At 36.4% G+C, this 17,723-nt stretch overlaps 1 protein-coding gene across 1 annotated transcript in view; it reads right to left on the bottom strand.

The window, feature by feature from the left end:
* The window catches only part of COG5 (component of oligomeric golgi complex 5), a 310,152-nt gene that overhangs the window by 39,227 nt on the left and 253,202 nt on the right, over positions 1-17,723 (bottom strand). The window lies entirely within an intron of this gene.

Here is a 17,723-nt window from a genome sequence, read left to right as displayed (position 1 = left end):
GTCTTTCTACTCAAAAACTCAGAAATAAGCCATCAAAAGGAAAAAAAAAAAAAGTAAATGAAGGGAGGGAAGGAGGAACGAAGAAAAATAAACCTACATCCTATGTACATCTGGCAGCCATCATAATATGCTCTGAAATGGGTGGTGAAGAGAGGGTTTTACTTTCATTTTTATAGATTAAATTCTTTCAAAAAAAAGAAAGATAGTTAAGATTATACTGTATATGGACAGTCAGTACAAGTGGTATTAAGAACTTTTTACTCCTCACCTTTTAAAAATAATTTTTTAATGTTTATATTTATTTTTGAGAGAGAGAGAGAGAGCATGAGCAGGGGAGGGGCAGAGAGAGAGGGAGACACAGAATCTAAAAGAGGCTCCATGCTTGGAGCTATCAGCACAGAGCCCTACACGGGGCTCAAACCCACAAACCATGAGGTCATCAACTGAGCCAAAGTCAGATACTCAACAGACTGAGCCACTCAGGCACCCCTTCACTCCTCTCCCCTTTAATTTACTTCTGAACATATGAGTTTTAGGACATGTAATGCTTTACAGAGTTAATCTAGAATTCTTACAGCTTGATCTAAGAAAATAATCTACATATAAACTATTTTCATATTGATCAGATTTTCATCCAGTCCTCTGTAATGATGGTTTCTTAAAGGTGAATTAAATCTGAGTAGGACAAATAAAAAATGATCTAAGTAAACTCTGTAAATGTGTATGCAGATCTCAACATACGAAAAACTGGCCTTTTAGGAGAGCTGAAACTAAGAGTATCTTCTGTTAGAGTGAGTCAAATAAAATCTGGGAGAAAGAAATACTATTTTGCTTTCTACTTTCCTATGACGAACACACACACACAAACATTTAAAAAAATTAAACTCAATGCCCATTTTATCAATTCCTACTTATGATAATAAAATATTTAAAAATATGAAAATTTGCAATTAAAATGAAGGGAATATTCCTTTGTTAATGTTACAACCCATGACAATGGCTACTAAGTCAACATGGGGCTTTTTGACATCAAGTTAAAGAGCTCCAATTTCTTTTGCCATTCCTCATGGACCTGGTCACCAACTTGCAATCAAGTTGAACTCTAAAACTGGACAATAAAGTGGCAGTGGTTAGTGGCATCAGTGGTTATGGCAGACTCAGGGTGTCAGATGCTAAATATATATCCATCTGCAAAGGGCATTTAAAAGTTATGAGTTCCAGCTATACAATTTTTTTTAAAGATTTTATCTTTAAGCAATCTCTAAACCCAACATGGGGCTCGAACTCACATCCCAGAGATCAAGAGTTACATGCTCTTCCGACTGAGCTATCCAAGAGCCCCTAGCTATACAATTTTTAAAAATCCAATCTTGGGGTGCCTTGGTGGCTCAGTCAGTTGGGCGTCCAAAACAAAAATGCATGTTCATATAAAAACATGTATACAAATGTTCATAGCAACATTGTTCCATAGTGTAATAGACCAAAATTGAAAACGCAAATGTCAACTAATAAATGGATAAATAAGACGTAGTATATTCATACAAGGAACATTACTAAGCAAAAAAAAAAAAAAAAAAAAGAATGAAGCTCTGATACCTGCTAAAACATGGATGAACCTTGCAAACATTTGAACTAAAAGAAGCCAGTCACAAAAGGCCACATATGGAATGATTACATTTACATGAAATACCCAGAGATAAAAAGTAGATTAGTAATAAGGGGATGAGGAAAGAAGGGTAAACATGAAATGACTGCTGATGGGTAGGAGGTTTCTTGTTGGGGTAAGAAAATGTTCTAAATTTGATTGTGAATATACAAAAAACCACTGAATTGTACACTTTAAATGGGTGAATTATATTGTAATAAAACTTTTTTAAAAAGTATAGAAAGAAAAATCCCCAACTTTAAGAGTTATCTGCTAGATGCCCTGAGCCTTGTAAAAATGAAGACTAAGACAAGACAGCTAAGTTAGAGACCTACAAAGTTCTGCAAAGAAAACATTATATTTGGAAGAGCGAAACTCTAATGATATAAAAGAACTAAAGATAAAATATCACTGTGCCAAAAACAAGGAACAAAATTCAAATATCAAAGTGAAAATGGAACACTAGAAGATTGGAAATTTAAGATAATCCACTGCTTATCTTGGTCTCACAGCACAAAATACAGTGAGCCCAACACCTGAGCTCGGTAGATCACTTCGTCCCTCTCGAACACCACTCCTGTCATAATTGTTTTGGGGAAATAATTTCAAATTTACAAAATGTTACAAATATAAGGAGTACTCTTAGACACTTTACCCAGATTTACTTATTAACATTTCATCCCATTTGATTTATTGTTTGTATTTTCTCTTACATACAACATATAATTCTTTTCCTGAATCATACATACATTATATTATAGCCCTTTGCCCCTAAATATTTCAGTGAGTACTTCATAAGATGGACACTTCACTACAAAATCCGAGTTATCAACTTCATAAATTTATGTCAATCCAATACTTTTATGTGGAATGTGCTATGTCTCCAAGGAGATGCGGTTCATTTTAAGTGAAGGTGGTGTTAGAGACCAAGATCTGGGTAGTAGGGGTACTTATTCCTGTAGTAACTCTTGATTAATCCAATATTTATACAGATGATCCTTCCAATACGCTGGGTTCTTAGCTCCTTCTCTTCCATTTAAGGTTAAAATAACTATACAGTGAACACTCATATACAGATAACCTATTAACATTCTTTAATTTGCTTTATATCACATATCTATCCTTCAACACATTTGATATTTTTCATTCATTTCAAATAATTTTCAGACATCAACACTCAAGCATGTGGATAATTAGCTAGAATTCAGTATTCACTTACAGCTTTTTTTTTTTTCCTTTTAAGGAAAAACTTATGTATAATGAAATGCGGACCTTAAGTGCACAATTCAATGAGATGTGGTAAATGGTTTTACTTGTGTGATATTATCACTCTAGAAGTTTCCTTCATTCCACTTCCCAGTCAACTCCCACCCCACCCTAGAGAGGCATCCACTATTGTGATTCAATTAGCCTTGGCTTTAAGGAGGACCGCATTCAGAGACCATACGGGAAGGTATTTTTAATGAGCTCCAAAGACAATGTTTCACAGATTATTCAGTCTTTTATGAGCCCCTGCTGCCACTGTGCTGTTCTTCTTGGGATAAAGAATGTACTTTTGCTTATACATAGTGTTTTCAAAACCACTAAAAGTCATACACAATTAAATTTTCCTGACATTTTATTATGAACACTTGAAAGACTTGTACACTGAATACCCATATACTGCCTAGATTCTATAATTAACATTTTATAATACTTGCTTATGCTATCCGTACATAGATCCATTTTGTATTTTTTTAAGTTTATTTATTTAGAGAGACACACACACAGTGGGAGTGGGGGAGGGACCGAGACACTTCCAAGCAGGCTCTGCACTGTCAGCGTAGGGCCTGATCCCACAAACCATGAGATCATGACCTGAGCCAAAATCAAGAGTTGGATGTTTAATAGTTTTGTATTTTTGATGTATCTCAAAATAACTTGTAGACATTAGTATACTTATTACCTCTGACTTTACTGCACTGATTAGTTTTGCCTATTCTGTATCTTTAAAGTTTTTTGTGCATGTATGTGTGTGCAAAGTTTCTTTCACTCAGCATAGTTTCTGGTTTTCACTTGTGTTTGTTCCTTTTTATTGCTGTGTAGTATTCCACTGCGTGAACTGATCAGTTTGTTTTATCCATTCTCTTATTGCTCCCAGAATGTCTGGAACAATATAATCCTTGACTCAAATCTAAACAGACTTGCCTCGAAACACTTGCTAGCTGAGTAACTAACTTGTGCCTTTAGCTTCTCCATACATAACACAGAACAGATACTACAGCTGATAGCAAAGTATGCTCCATTTTTATCTCCAATTTTATGTCTTGTTCTAATTTTCTTCTCACATGTCTTTGCTTGGTCCTTTCTCCTGCCATCAAGCCTCCAAGCTCTACCCTATGTCTGCACTGGCTAAGGATGAAAGGCACATGTTAGGACTGAGGAATCCAAACGAAAAGCCAATGAAGCTGCCTGGAGTTACAGAGTAAATATTGGCTCCTTTTGGTTTGTGGAAAACATGCATTTTACATAGAGAAGGCATTCTCTATTTCTAAATTTTCTACCCATCTTGAGCCATTTTGACTTTCGGTGTTTTAAGCTACTTCCTTCACTTCAACTCCTTAAAACTGACTTTTCACTAATTCAAGTACATGTTCAGCAAGGCCTCTTAATGCAGAAGGTGTTCATTAGGTATCTGTTGAATGACTGAAGGGCCAGAGTAATGGTTTCTTGTTGCCTTTTCAAAGTCTACCTTATTTGAGATGAATACAACTTGTATGGAGGTGCAGAAACACAGCTTTTGGCTGTAAAGCATAAGGAACTAGGGGACCAGAAAGGTGGGAACCATAAGAGAACCACATTCTTAACTATGAGAAGCATACATACTGGTGAATCATGTTACACTATCTAATACAGTCTGGAAAGATGTCAGAAATCAAGAGTTGCATTTGAGTTTTAAAAATCTCTCTCTCACACACACATGCATGCACACATGGAATCCAAAGGCTAAACAAATCCTTAATAACCAAATAGTTCCTATGCACAAATGAGAGGATATATTATTCATTTTTAATTACCTGAAGAAAAAAATTTTCAGAAATTATAATTCATACATCTGCTCACTAGGAACATTGTGTGAATTCAGTGCACAAGACACAATGATAAACTATACAGTTAACATGAAGAATGTTTTTATGTATTTGTTAGCTTACAGAAAAAATGACCAAGATTTCCCTAACATCACAGCTGAGGAGTAGAAGTAAAAGAAGTAAAACTGATACTTCATGAGGTGAACTGGATAACAGCTTTAAATTTCTATTCATTGAATCTACTGAAAATTACTCTTGGGGAATTATCAAGTTGGTGACTCAGAAGAATGTCTAAAAAGAATAATAAGATAAATGATTTGTTATGAATTATGAAAGGTAAAGTTACTTTCCAGATGTTATGGAAATACCACTTGTACTTTATTTATAATTTCCATTACTGCTAAAGTAATGTCAAGACTACAGGATAACTCCTTTTTATGTATATTTGTTCATAATTCTTCTAAATATTTCTTGGCAAGCATACATAAAACAAATGAGAAAAAGGTATGTATTAGAATTCTGTAAGTTTAGAGAACAGTGTAAAATGTGTGTACTAATCTAAAATGCTTCCCCAAATGAAAATAAGTCAAAACATTTTTATACTTACATATATACTTATATACTTATGGCAGATATTTTTAACAAAACCTTTGAAAGGTTCTGGGGCACCTGGGTGGCTCAGTCGGCTGAACATCTGACTCTTGGTTTTGGCTCAGGTCATGATCTCCTGATTCATGGGATTGAGCCTTGCATCAGGCTCTGTGCTAACAGCATGGAGCCTGCTTTGGATTCTCTCTGTCCCTTTCTCTGCCCCTGCCCTGCTTGCACTTGCATGTGCATGCTCTTGCTCTCAAAATAAATAAATAAACTTAGAAAAAAAAGCTTTGACAGGTTCTGATAAACCTATATTTAGAGAATGATGTCTATACAGTAAAACCTTGGTTTGCAAACATAATTCATTCTGGAAACATGCTTGTAATCCAAAGCACTCATATATCAAAGTGCATTTCAAGCCAGAACCATTGGCTCAGGTGTGATCATGTGACATTCAGCATCATATACTATTCATACTGCAAGACATCACTCATTTTTCAAGTTAAAACTTATTAGAAATGTTTGCCTGTCTTGCAGAACACTTGCAGAACAATTTACTTGCAATCCAAGGTTTTAACTGTACTTATTTTTCTGAAAGTGGTGACCATGACTGCATTATAATTACCAAATTAATTTTTAATAAGAAGTCTATATTAACTTAAGATCTTCTGATCTAATACATGCTTTCTATCCAATTTGGGGGTACACAGCAAAGAGTACATACAAAAAGGCAAAGTATTATCACTGTTATTATTTTAATGAAAACTATAAAGAGCAAATATCTGGCTCTCAGACTGTCTCCTCCCCTCCCACACATATAGAAGACATCAGTAATCAAGGGGCCCTGTTATGGTCTAACAACACAGTGCTCCAGGCAGCAACTACCAATCTCTTTAGACCTGGGGAGAAACTGATTTGTAATCCCTGATCTATGTAACAGTAGTTGTTTTGGACATATGGTCCAATGATTCTAAGTGTATTCATCCAAATGTTTTCTAGGTCAAGAGATGCTAATGAGCAATATATTCCAACAGCCTTAAAGCTGCTATATCCTTACTTATCCCACTATCAGAAATGTATCTTAAGAAAATAATAAAATTATATGCACAAAGATAATGTTATTTATTAGTCCGAAGCTGAGTTGTAAGGTGTATCATAATTCTTATACCTTCCGGGTAAATTGTTCTTTTTCTCATTTTATGACACGCCCCCCCCCAATCCCTAATAATGGTGTTTTGCTTCAGAATATATTTTGTCTGATGTGGTTACAGTTATTTTCATCAGTTCTTATCTAATTAGTATTGGCCTGAAATATTTTTTCTCCATTCCTTTACTTTCATCCTTTACATGTTCTTATCGATGAGGGATAGAAATAGGAAAATGTTTACCTTTAGCCCAGAAGGCTGACCTATGGCCTGCGTAGTACTGATAAGGATCAAACATGTACTGGTTGCTACATTCTTTTCATTTTATTTTTTTAACATTTAATTATTTTTGAGAAAGAAAGAGAGAGAGAGAAAGAGCGCAAGCAGGGAAATGGCAGAGAGAGGAGGAGACACAGAATCCGAAGCAGCTCTAGGCTCTGAGCTGTCAGCACACAGCCCGACACGGGGCTGGAACTCACAGACCAGGAGATCATGACCTGAGTTGAAGTCGCATGCTCAACCAACTGAGCCACCCAAGCGCCCCTGGTTGCTACATTCTTTTTTGCTGTGTGTGTGTGTGTGTGTGTGTGTGTGTGTGTGTGTATATGTACATATGCTATATGTACATATATATGTGCTGTATGTACATATATATATACATATATACATACATATATACACATATATATGTATATATGTACACATGCGCACACGCGCGCGCGCGCACACGCGCGCACGAGCAGGGGAGGAGCAGAGAGATGGAGACAGAATCTGAAGCAGGCTCCAGGCTCCAAGCTGTTGGCACAGAGCCCAACACGGGGCTCAAACTCATGAACCATGAGATCATGACCTGAGCCGAAGTTGGACACCTGACCAACTGAGCCACCCAGGCACCCCTGGTTGCTACATTCTTAAAGGATCTCATGACTGCCTATACATCCTACTGAGAGTTAATATTGAGCTGAATGATAAGCACCAGAGAAATCTTGCTAAAGTAGTTTTATCAGTAAAGATTCAAAAACAACATTTATGATCTAATACTGTACATCCCCTTCTTCATACAGCACTCCTAGGTCCTGTCCTGGTGCTATAATAAAAGCACCTTTTTCCACCACAAACGTCTCAAGAATTCTTTCTTGACCATTCACTCCTTGGACCCACATTGCGTATGTTTTTACATGGGTCACACAAAAGCTAAATTTAGTTATCGATTCCACCCAAATTGAGAAATGTCAGTGGCCAGTTTAGTTACATTTATTGTGATCAATGATTGAAATTCATCTTACTATGTACTTCTCATAGGATTTTTTGCCTCCTTTTATTCTGTTCATTTCTGAGCCTTTTATTGAACTAACACTTTTCTCTTTTATCAATTTTTCCATCAGTTCACTTAGAAGTTATATATTCTAGGGGCGCCTGGGTGGCGCAGTCGGTTAAGCGTCCGACTTCAGCCAGGTCACGATCTCGCGGTCTGTGAGTTCGAGCCCCGCGTCAGGCTCTGGGCTGATGGCTCGGAGCCTGGAGCCTGTTTCCGATTCTGTGTCTCCCTCTCTCTCTGCCCCTCCCCCGTTCATGCTCTGTCTCTCTCTGTCCCAAAAATAAATAAAAAACGTTGAAAAAAAAATTAAAAAAAAAAAAAAAAAAAAAAAAAAAAAAGAAGTTATATATTCTATTTCTACTCTCAGTGGTCATAATTAAATTGTTAAAATTCATATTCAATGTAACTCAAAATATCTCCAGTTTTATAATCTTCCTGAATAATAAAAGCATTTTAGAATGCTTTAAAATTCATTACCCCTTCTCATTTCAAACTTTAATGTGGACTAATATTTTCATTCTATCTAGTTATATATGTCCCAAATTAGTCACTATTACTTCTTGTTTTATTCAGTTAAGGCTTGAGTTTACCTACACGTTTACCAATTGCTCCTGCTATGACTTCTTGCATTTCAATCCTTCCTTTTGAGTTAGATTTCCTCCTTTTGTGTACAACCATGAAATGGCTGGCTTCTGTCTCACTCACAGTGAAGGCCAAACTTCCTACTATATTCTTCAAGGGCTGGCGTCATCTAGAGTTAAGGTCACAGAGTTTCAAGGATTATTAGATTGGGTCACAGGAATTCCAGGAGAGTAAGTCTCTAGGTCTCTCAGTATTCTGGAATACAGGCACAGAAGCCAGGCTGAAGAAGCAGGGTCCTTTAGAACTAGAGGCTCTGGGTTGAAGGTGCCACTTTATGTAGAACAGAGTCCAGAACACAAACTCCTTCAACAGCTACAGGACTTCTGTTGGCTTTTAAGCCACTTGTACCTGCCTCCTCAAACCCACTCAGTGTGATCAGTCCCTCTGGGTGCTAATTAAATGATTTCTACAAGTTAAAAACCTGCATATGGTAAAAACTGAAACAGAACTAACTTAGAAATATAAACTGAAGACCAAATGTTCTCTCTCCACATCTTTAGTCCCACTCTTCAGAGTTATACACTAACAGTTTCTTGCGGTGACCTTCCAGCAAAGAAAGAAAAGAGAGAAAGAGAGAAAGAAAAAAGAAAAAGCTTAAAACGACATTTATTTTTATTATGTTTTACTTACAGGTGGGACTACTAAATGTTCTATTTTCACCTTCTTTTTCCAGCCTGATATCATGTCTTAGGGAGTTTTCCAAATTAGCACATAGAAGTCTTCAAAGCACTACCAATTATTTCCCTCATTACTTTCCTCACTAATTTGGAACTAACCTCTCAAACTATCAATATTTTCTTGAAGCGTTCTCCATAGATTCTTGAGAGAAAAAGGAAAGGGGTTTGAATTCCCCAGAGCTCAATATTCCTTGTCATTACTGTCAATCTTTGAAGGCTATCAGAATGATTACAGTTAGAAATTCAATTTCCCAACTAAACAGGGTTTTCAGCAAAGAGAGTAGTCACATATGTTTTCTTTTACAAAAGTAAAAATACGACATCTACACCCAAGATGTCTTTTACACACTTACACACACACACACACACACACACACACACACACACACACACACACCCTTTATTTTCTCCAAACTTCCAATGTACAGCATATTATATTTAGTTTTGGTTAGTTTATTTTAGCAAGTTCTTAAATGTTTAAACTGGGGAGAGGTGGGTGGTTGGTGAACTAGGGAAGAAAAACAAGCACTTCTACTTTTCCTGATCTCAGTCCTTTTTCACTTTTTTCCTAAGATTCATTTATTAAATATTTAGAGGTTCACTATAACTTATAAAAGCCTCCATATTCTTTCAAGTCCTAGACTGAACGATTAATCTCCTATAAAGCTAGGATATACCCATGTGCCACCTATACACCTACCTTTACAGTACTTTATAAGTATTTTTAATTGAAATATAAAATCAAGATAGAAATGTTTAAAAACAATCAGTATACATTTTTGCTTTTAATTCCTTTGCCTTTGGAAATGTGTCAAGGAAAACATTGCTGCGGCTAAGGTCAGAGAGGTTTTTTCCTGCTTTCTCCTCTAGGATTTTGGTGGTTTCCTGTCTCACATTCAGGTCCTTTATCCATTTTGAGTTTATTTTTGTGAATGGTGTAAGAAAGTGGTCTAGTTTCATTCTTCTGCATGTTGCTATCCAGTTCTTCCAGCACCATTTGTTAAATAGACTGTCTTTTTTCCATTGGATATTCTTTCCTGCTTTGTCAAAGATTAGTTGGCCATACTTTTGTGGGTCCAATTCTGGAGTCTCTATTCTATTCCATTGGTCTATGTGTCTTTTTGTGCCAATACCATGCTGTCTTGGTGATTACAGCTTTGTAGTAGAGGCTAAAGTCTGGGATTGTGATGCCTCCCGCTTTGGTCTTCTTCTTCAATATTACTTTGGCTGTTTGGGGTCTTTTGTGGTTCCATACAAATTTTAGGATTGCTTGTTCTAGCTTCGAGAAGAATGCTGGTGCAATTTTGATTGGGATTGCACTGCATGTGTCGATTGCTTTGCGTAGTATTGATATTTTAACACTATTTATTCTTCCAATCCATGAGCACAGAATGTTTTTCCATTTCTTTGTATCTTCTTCAATTTCCTTCATAAGCTTTCTATAGTTTTGAGCATACAGATCTTTTACATCTTTGGTTAGATTTATTCCTAGGTATTTTATGATTCTTGGTGCAGTTGTGAATGGAATCAGTTTCTTTGTCTTTCTGTTGCATCATTGTTAGTGTATAAGAATGCAACTGACTTCTGTACATTGATTTTGTATCCTGCGATCTCATGAAGATAAAAAGCTTCTGCACTGCAAAGGAAACAATCAACAAAACTAAAAGGCAACCAACGGAATGGGAAAAGATATTTGCAAATGACATATCGGACAAAGGGCTAGTATCCAAAATGTATAAAGAACTCACCAAACTCCACACCCAAAAAACAAATAATCCAGTGAAGAAATGGGCAGTAAACATGAATAGACACTTCTCTGAAGAAGACATCGAGATGGCCAACAGGCATATGAAAAGATGCTCAGCGTCGCTCCTCATCAGGGAAATACAAATCAAAACCACACTGAGATACTACCTCATGCCAGTCAGAGTGGCTAAAATGAACAAGTCAGGAGACTATAGATGCTGGCGAGGATGTGGAGAAACGGGAACCCTCTTGCACTGTTGGTGGGAATGCAAACTGGTGCAGCCGCTCTGGAAAACAGTGTGGAGGTTCCTCAAAAAATTAGAAATAGATCTACTCTATGACCCAGCAATAGCACTGCTAGGAATTTACCCAAGGGATACAGGAGTGCTGATGCAGAGGGGCACTTGTACCCCAAAGTTTATAGCAGCACTGTCAACAATAGCCAAATTACGGAGAGGCTAAATGTCCATCAACTGATGAATGGATAAAGAAATTGTGGTTTATATACACAATAGAATGCTATGTGGCAATGAGAAAGAATGAAATATGGCCTTTTGTAGCAACTTGGATGGAACTGGAGAGTGTTATGCTAAGTGAAATAAGTCACACAGAGAAAGACAGATACCATATGTTTTCACTCTTATGTGGATCCTGAGAAACTTAACAGAAGACCATGGGGGAGGAGAAGGAAAAAAAAAAAAGTTAGACAGGGAGGGAGCCAAACCATAAGAGGCTCTTGAAAGTGAGAACAACCTGAGGGTTGATGGGGAGTGCAAGGGAGGGGAGGGTGGGTGATAGGTATTGAGGAGGGCACCTGTTGGGATGAGCACTGAGTGTTGTATGGAAACCAATTTGACAATAAATTTCATATTAAATAAATAAGTAGGTAAATAAATAAAACCAGTGTACAGATAAATGAATGATTACAAACCAAAAACTCTCGTAAACACAGACAAAAAGTTTAAACATTATCAGCACTCCAAAAACTCAATCATCTCCTTCCTCCTACAAAGTGATTTCTTTATATAATCATTTGGGACATATTATTTCATATATAATAAATATATATATATTTATATTTTGTTCAACATTACGTTTGTGAGATTCATCCATGTAGGACTGTATGTAAGCTGTAGTCTCCTTCTTTTTCAATATCGTACAGCATTCCACTGATGAATATCTCAGAATTTATGTAGTGTTCTCTTGATGGGCATTTGGGTTGTTTCCATTTTGAGGCTCTTACAAAAAATGCTGCTAAACACATCTCATGGTGTACATGTGTAGGTATTTCTATTAGGTTTCCCTTTCATATTTAGATCTAAATTCTACCTAAAATTGATTTTTGTCTTTGGTGAGGGCCAACTTTCTTCTTTTTCCACAAGACTATCAAAATAACTCATCATCACTTACCAAAAAGACCACCCTTTCCCCACTGCTGTCCACTGCCATCTCTGTCGCACAAGAAGTGACAGTATACTTGTGGGGCTGTTTCTCTAACCTTGTGCTAATACATCATCATCACCATTACTGCAGGTTTCTAATAGATCTTGCTATCAGAACAAATATGTCTGCATTGGTAAAAAGCATATTGTTACACTGAACCTACAGATCAGTTTTGGAAGAACTGACATGTTTACAACACTGAGTCGTCCAATCTATGAATAGAGTATGTGCCGTCATTTATTTCTTTAATTTCTCTCAATATGACTTACAGTTTTCAGTGTAGTCTTGCCCATGTTTTCTCAAACTATTCATAGAAACATGTTATTTTCTGATGCCATTATAAATAGTGTTTTTAAAAAATTCTATTTTCTGTTTGTAGCTGGCAAACATAAATAGTTGATTTTTGTATAACTTGAGTGTGAAAGAGTTTGGGACATGCCACTCCAAAATATGCTGCTCTTGTATATTATTTCAGGTTGAAGTCACTGAAAAATAGCAAATACAAGCAGACTGGCTTTCTCTGAACTCGCTGTCATCTGCCCAAAAGCACATCCTCCAAAAGGAACTCAACCATCATAAAGTCCTCTGCCTAAAAGTTTTATCAACCAGGGAAGATTGACTCTTATCACAAACAGGAAGTAGCCATCACACCTACACAAACTTTGTCATAAACGATCATTTCTGCTGCCTATTCTTGTAAGGTCCTCATCATCTTTTCTAGAAATCATTCATTCTACCCTAAGTAGCCTATATCCATCCCTCTTTCTTTCCCCCTATTAAGACATTATATAGTTTGTGACAAACAAATACTTGGGAGATTTTCTAGATACTTTTCAGTTATTTCAGAAGGAGGGATTATAGACTTTTTTGAAATATGTGAAATTTTCCCCGAAAAAATTCACACGTCATAATAATATTTGATAATTTCCTGAGATTCACAGATGTCCTGTAATTTCTTCACAGACCTCCTAGATTAACAATTCCTATCCTAAGATACTGAAAAGTGATATAAAGATAAGTGTCCAAGAAGGACAAAAAAGATTTTCTTGATTTCTAACACAGAACGCTTTCCAAATACACCTTTTTAGGTATGTCTTAGAAAATATTCTAAAGTGGCACAACTTCCTACTAACGAGTTGAGTAAAAAGTTGCCCACAAGTGTGCTATGTGCTTGATAAATTAAAGGATAATTTTAAAAAACATCAATTTTTCTAAGATGTAAATGAGTTCTTTTGCATTCAAATGCAGCAAACTTCAGTTTGCATCCTAATTTTTAAAGGGAGTGTTTATGTGTCTTTTCCCCTTCCTCTCTCTGATTGTCCCTAGTGTTTGGGGGTTTAGAGTTGTCCTTTCAACCATGCCTCCCTCTCTGCCATAGTCACCACAGCTCTCCATTTCACAATCAGACCTGGGCTGGTGGCTCAGAAATCCCATCGCATTGGAATACTGCAGATCCCATTCCTGACTGTGTTTTGACCTTAGTTCCATTTACCAGGCAATCTTGCCTCGTATCCCCCTAGCTGGTACCTATAGCAGCCTTAAGAGGTTAATGTAGGTTTTCTTTGTATCTTATTTGTGAGTAAGGCTATCTTTACTCTATGTGTGTCTGTATGTCTGAGTGTGCTGGGTAGGAAAGAGGGTGCGCTGAGTGAATGAATCAAAGCCTTACCTTGACTAAATGCTGACAACTTTCTCTCCCAGAAACATTTTCAAAAAGAATAATTTTGAAGTATACATTAGGGAATTAAAATACACTCAAATACCCTGGAACAGGGATAAGAATAAAAGCTCTTTTTGATCATTAATATGCTTGAAAAGATGTAAAAGCTCTACAGTGCTAAAACTTCTAATTTGAGTAAAAATGGACCGGGTAATTCAGACTAATCCTGTCAGCAAGAACACCTTGAAAAAGTGAATAATATGTTTTAAAAATCTTCATGGTATCGAAGTGCTAACATGGCAGTGAAAAATTATGAAGCAAGACTCAATTGCCTAATTTCTTTTCAAGTCTCTACTACTTTTATTTCCTGTAGTATGGAAAATTCTATTGTTCAGAGACTGAAGACACACCACATTTTGAAATTAAGGAAAAAATAAATATATTTTGTAACAAAAGAAAGAAAAAACACAAGAGGAAAAATATTTATTTGGATATTATATACTGTAGTAATGAAAAAATGTTTAGGGCAATAAAGACTAGAAAATTTGATAAGGGGTCAAAATATATATCATCAAATGAAGTACACAGAGAAAGGCTCATGAGTTTTTAAAGTAATAGTAACATTAGTTAAAATCATTAAGTTAATTATGATAGTGATAAATTTCTATTTTCTGGCTAAGAAACTGATATTGGATGCCATAAAAATTTAATATACACATAGGAGAAAATATTTGCCAATCATGTATCATAAGAGGTTATTATCCTAAATATATAAAGAATTCATACAACCCAACAGCAAAAAAGAAAAAATCTGATTAGAGATTAGATCTGAAGAGACATTTTTCTGAGGACAGCACTTAGATGGTCAACAGGATATTAAAAGGTGCTCAACATCACTAATCATCATAGAAATACACATCAAAACCACGATGAGATATCATACCTCATACCTGTTAGAGTGGCTGGTATCAAAAAGACAAAGAATAACAAGTGCTGGTGAGGATGTGGAAGAAAAGGCAACCTTTGGGCACTGTTGTGGCAATATAAATTATGGAAAACTTTCTGGAAGTTTCTCAAAAAATTAAAAATAGAACTATCATATGGATCCTGCAATTCTACTTCTTGGAGTATTTACTCCAAGAAAATAAAATCATTATCTTGAAAAGATATTTGCACTCCTATGTTCATCGTAGCATGATTTACACTCGCCAAGACATAGAAACAACCTAAGTATCCATTCATGAATGGATAAAGAACATGTGAGAGTGAGAGTGAGAGTGAGAGAGAGAGAGAGAGAGAGAAAGAGATCACATATATATGCAATGCAATACTATTCAGCCATTAAAAAGGAAGGAAATCCTGCCATTTGTAACAACATGGATAGACCTTATGAGCATTATGCTAAGTAAAATAAACAAGACAGAGAATCAATACTGTGTTATCATAGATAAAAAAAACAGATTGGTGATTACTAGAGGCAGGGGTGGGGACAAAATGGGTGAAAATAGTCCAAAGAATACAAAATTCCTATTATAAGATAAATAAGTCCTAGAAATATAAAGTAGGGGGACTATAGTTAACAATACTGTATTGTACATTTGAAAGTTGCTAAGAGAATAAATCTTAAAAGTTCTAACCACAGGAGAGGCAAGTGGCTGTGCACCTAAAACTGATATAGTTTACCCTAGAATGGTATGGGTTTGAACTGTGCGGGTCCACTTACACATATATTTTTTTTCTGATAAATACAGTACTGTAAGTGTATCTTCTCTTCCTTATGATTTTCTTAACAACATTTCATTTTCTCTAGTTTACTTTATTCTTAAAGAATATAGTATATGTATATATAACATTCAAAATGTGTTAATTGACTATGTTATTTATTTATATGTTTATGTTTAACATAACATAAACATTGACTTATGTTGTATGACTAAGGATCTGGTCAATTAGGGTAGGTTATTAGTCAGTAGGTTATTAGTAGTTAAGTTTTTTAAGTTTTTAGGGAGTCAAAAGTTATATGCAGATTTTCAACTCCATTTTTTATAGCTCAAAATACATATGTAAATAAATACTTGTATATTCTGCTTTAAACATTTTTTTAATGTTTATTTATTTTTGAGAGACAGTGAGAGAGACAGAACATGAGCAGTGGAGGGGCAGAGAGAGAGGGAGACACAGAATCCTAAGCAGGCTCCAGGCTGTGAGCTGTCAGCACAGAGCCCAACGCGGGGCTCGAACTCATGGACCGTGAGATCATGACCTGAGCCGAAGTCGGACACTTAACTGATTGAGCCTCCCAGGTGCCCCTATTTTCTGCTTTTTTTTTAAGTTTATATTTATTTTGAGAGAGAGAGACAGCATGAGTGGGGAGGGGCAGAGAAAGAGGTAGAGAGAATCCAAAGCCGTGCAGAGCCCAATGCAGGGCTCGATCTCATGATTCATGAGACCGTGACCTGAACCAAGATCATGACCTGAGCTGAGATCAAGAGTCGGACCCTTTAACCGACTGAGCCACCCAGGTACCCCTAGATATTTTTAAAAATTTAAAGCACACTGACAAGATTCAAAAAGAAAATTTCATGAGCTTTTTTTTGTTGTTGCTATTGCCATGTTCCTAATTTGACTTTGTGACAGATGGCATGATTAGTCCCAATCCTTCATCCCTCTTTCCATCCACATCCTTTGCAATTTCATATTGCACTGTGGTTGGGTGGTTTTGGTAAGCCAGACCTTGGGGAATAATTTCTCTCTTGTACTTCTGCCTTCCTCATGGGATCAAGCCCAGGAGAGCCTGCTGCAGGCACAGAGACATGCAGAACAGAGTATTTAACTATAGTTGAAGGCGGCCTCGATCAGCTGCCAGCCGGCTGTGAGCAAACCCAACCAAGGTAAAGTCACCTAGCTGCCCCTCAAGTATGAGCAATAAATGCTTACTGAATGCCATTCAGGTGTTGTGGTTGTCTATTATGCAATGTTCTCATTACAACAGATAATAAAGACTTTGCAGACTTTAACCAACAAATTTGCACTTCTCACTTTCTTCTGAAAATACTTCCTAACGATAATAACCATTTCTGACCTTTTCCTAAGTCTTCACTATGGCCTACTGAATCTTTTTTTAATTAATTAATTAATTTTTTAAATTTACATTCAAGTTAGTTAGCATACGGTGCAACGATTTCAGGACTAGATTCCTAAATGCCCCTTACCCATTTAGCCCATCCCCCTACAACAACCCCTCCCTCCAGCAACCCTGTGTTTCTTCTCTATATTTAAGATTCTCTTATGTTTTGTCCCCCTCCCTGTTTTTATATTATTTTTGCTTCCCTTCCCTTAGGTTCATCCGTTTTGTGTCTCAAAGTCCTCAGATGAGTGAAGTCATATGATATTTGTCTTTCTCTGACTAATTTCACTTAGCATAATACCCTCTGGTTTCATCCATGTAATTGCAAATGGCAAGATTTCATTCTTTTTGATTGCTGAGTAATACTCCATTGTGTGTGTGTGTGTGTGTGTATACACACACACACACACACACCCCACATCTTTATCCATTCAGCCATTGGTGCATATTTGGGCTTGTTCCCTACTTTGGCTATTGACGATAGTGCTGCTATAAACATTGGGGTGCATGTGCCCCTTCGAAACAGCACACCTGTATCCCTTGGATAAATACCTAGTAGTGCAATTGCTTGGTTGTGCCTACTGAAATTTTTTTTTTATTTTTTTAACATTTATTTATTTTTGAGAGACAGAGCACAAGCGGGGGAGGGGCAGAGAGA

The sequence above is a fragment of the Panthera leo genome, chromosome A2 (assembly GCF_018350215.1).
Source record: "Panthera leo isolate Ple1 chromosome A2, P.leo_Ple1_pat1.1, whole genome shotgun sequence".
In the NCBI taxonomy this organism is placed as follows: Eukaryota; Metazoa; Chordata; class Mammalia; order Carnivora; family Felidae; genus Panthera; species Panthera leo.
The sequence above is the reverse complement of the archived record's forward strand: the minus strand, read 5'-3'. Positions and strand labels throughout refer to the sequence as shown.